Source organism: Dendropsophus ebraccatus, chromosome 9 (genome assembly GCF_027789765.1).
Source record: "Dendropsophus ebraccatus isolate aDenEbr1 chromosome 9, aDenEbr1.pat, whole genome shotgun sequence".
Taxonomy (NCBI): Eukaryota; Metazoa; Chordata; class Amphibia; order Anura; family Hylidae; genus Dendropsophus; species Dendropsophus ebraccatus.
Window position 1 is genome coordinate 98,202,478 of NC_091462.1, and position 2,578 is coordinate 98,205,055.

Consider the following 2,578-nt stretch of genomic DNA (forward strand, 5'->3'; position numbering starts at 1 on the left):
CCAGGAGTGGATTGAAAACACAGAAAGGATCTGTTCACACAATGTTGTAATTGAGTGGATGGCCGCCGTTTAATGGCAAATATTTGCTGTTATTTTAAAACAACGGCTGTTATATTGAAATAATGGTCGTTATTTACTGTTATATGGCGGCCATCCACTCAATTTCATCATTGTGTGGACAGATCCTTTGTGTTTTTAATCCACTCCTGGTTTTGGTTGCAATATGAGGACCACAATACTGACCGAAATATACGTAGTGTGAACCCAGCCTCAGGGTATAAGCACACTGAGTAAAACAGATGGAATTTCACAGCGGAACTTTACGCCTGTCTCAGTGTCCCATAGCCCATCTATGGGAGAGCGCGAAGGAGCGTGCGCCCTCTCATTCAGTCACAGCGGGACACTGAGCATGGCGGAATTCCGCCGTATTTGCTCAGTGTGAACATACCCTTAGGGTACAAACACACACACACACCGTATAGGCAGCCTATTTACTGCTGCGATACGCAGCAGATTAGATCTAAATAACTGAACACAGCATCAAATCTGCTGCAGATCTGCTGCGTATTTGCGTATCTGCTGTGTATACGGTGTGTGTGTTTCTACCCTAAAAGGTATAAGCCCACTGAGCGGATTCCGACGCTCAAAATTGACAGGGCGGACAATGTACAGTGCAGCTCTAGCTGCACTTTACATTGTCTGCAATGGTCAATTAGAACGTAGGCACACCTGAACATGCCTGCATTCCAATTCAAAAGAAATGACATTTTTGACACAGCCGCCGTCATACATTGTGTAAACCCGGCTTAATATTGCTAAGGCTTCAGCAGCGTTAACCCCAATGGGACTGTCCTTAACCCCTTAGTACTAGGTTCACAGTAACATTTTGGGCACTCGTTTAGGCCCATGAGCACCAAAACCACTTTCAATGCACACAATTACAGGAATATGTGCCCCGGTATACAATGAATTACAGCATATATAAGAGACATCCTGGACCAAGTATTACAACACAGTGTGAACAGAACCTAATGCAGAATCACCAAAATACCATAGTAGCACAGTGTTGCACTCCTACAATATAGCAGCAGTTCTAGGGATGACAGCTCAGACCTCTGGCCACCCTCACGCGCTGATCCCCAGAGCAGCATCCCCCCCCTCCCCCTCCTGTATATGAACCACAGCTGGAGACTGGAGGAAAGGGACCAGCCCCATTATAAATCCCATCACAACAGGTCTGCCAGATAATTAGCTATAAATATAGAGCAGCAGTATAACACACAGCCCAGATTTATCACCATGTGGCCAGATGCTCAGTGTCTGCCCCCTAGAGGTGTAACAGAGAATTACAAGTCCCACTTAAATATTTATTCCTCGCCTGCTCATCTGATATTGTGGGTGCAGCACTGAGCACAACATGTAAAATATTCATGCATTCATTTACGCCTTTGCTGCCTGTGCCCTGAGATACTTCTAGTGTTGTGCAATACGTGGCTGTGAAGCCAGAAGCAACAGTGTCTGATCATGGAAAAGAGGAACTCGAAATCGCCAAGCTGTCAGTCAAAGGCAAAACCAATGGTCACAGTTATATATACACACACATTTCTTGTGATGCCTTTTAATTGGCACCATCAGTTTTACTTATGGTGCGTTTACACAGACAGATTTATCTGACAGATCTTGGAAGCCAAAACCAGGAACAGACTATAAACAGAGAACAGGTTATAAAGGAAAGACTGAGATTTCTCCTCTTTTCTAATCCATTCCCTGGTTTGGCTTAAAAAATCTGTCAGATAAATCTGTCTGTGTAAACGCAGCATTAAAGGTTTACTCCGGTCCAGGGGTATTTATTACCAATGGCCGGGAAGGGGGTGGTTATAAACAGCGCAGGGGCCTTACCTCCCCGGATCGTGGCGCCCCGTAGTTGTAGTTTTGCAACAGCTGGCGAGCCAAGGTTTCCTACCCCTGTGCTATAGGGACATATCAGCAGGTTAGATGTGTCTTTAATGTTTCCCTTTAATGGGTCTGCTTCTGTCTAAACACAGCGCCACCCCTATCCTCAGGTCCTGTGTGGTATTGCAGTTTAGTTACTTTGAAGTGAATGAAGTTGAGTTACAACAGCAGGCACAGTCTGAGGACAGGGGTGGCGCCCCCATGTGGCAGCCATATATATATTTTTTTATTCTGGACAACCCCTTTAAATTTGTGAGCATGGACAGAAGTGCTCTCCAGCTGCTGAGAAACTACAACTCCCAACATGCCCGGACAGCCAGAGTTGGAGACCACTTATATAAAGGTTCCAGAGAGAAGAAAGACACAAGTCTTCCAGCCATCACTTCTAATACTACCAAAAGGGGCGGGGCTTCACGGGCTAATGTGGGCGTGGTTTATTAAAGAGCCAACTATTACTCTTAAACGTAAATTATAAACCAGAATACGTATATATACACACATATACATAGACTGAATTTCACTGCAAAAAGGAAATGGGTGACCTTCTTAAAATGGCTGAACATCAGCATCGTCCTGGACTGACCTTCTCAAGATGGCTGCGACGTTCCGCTGCGTCACGTGACGG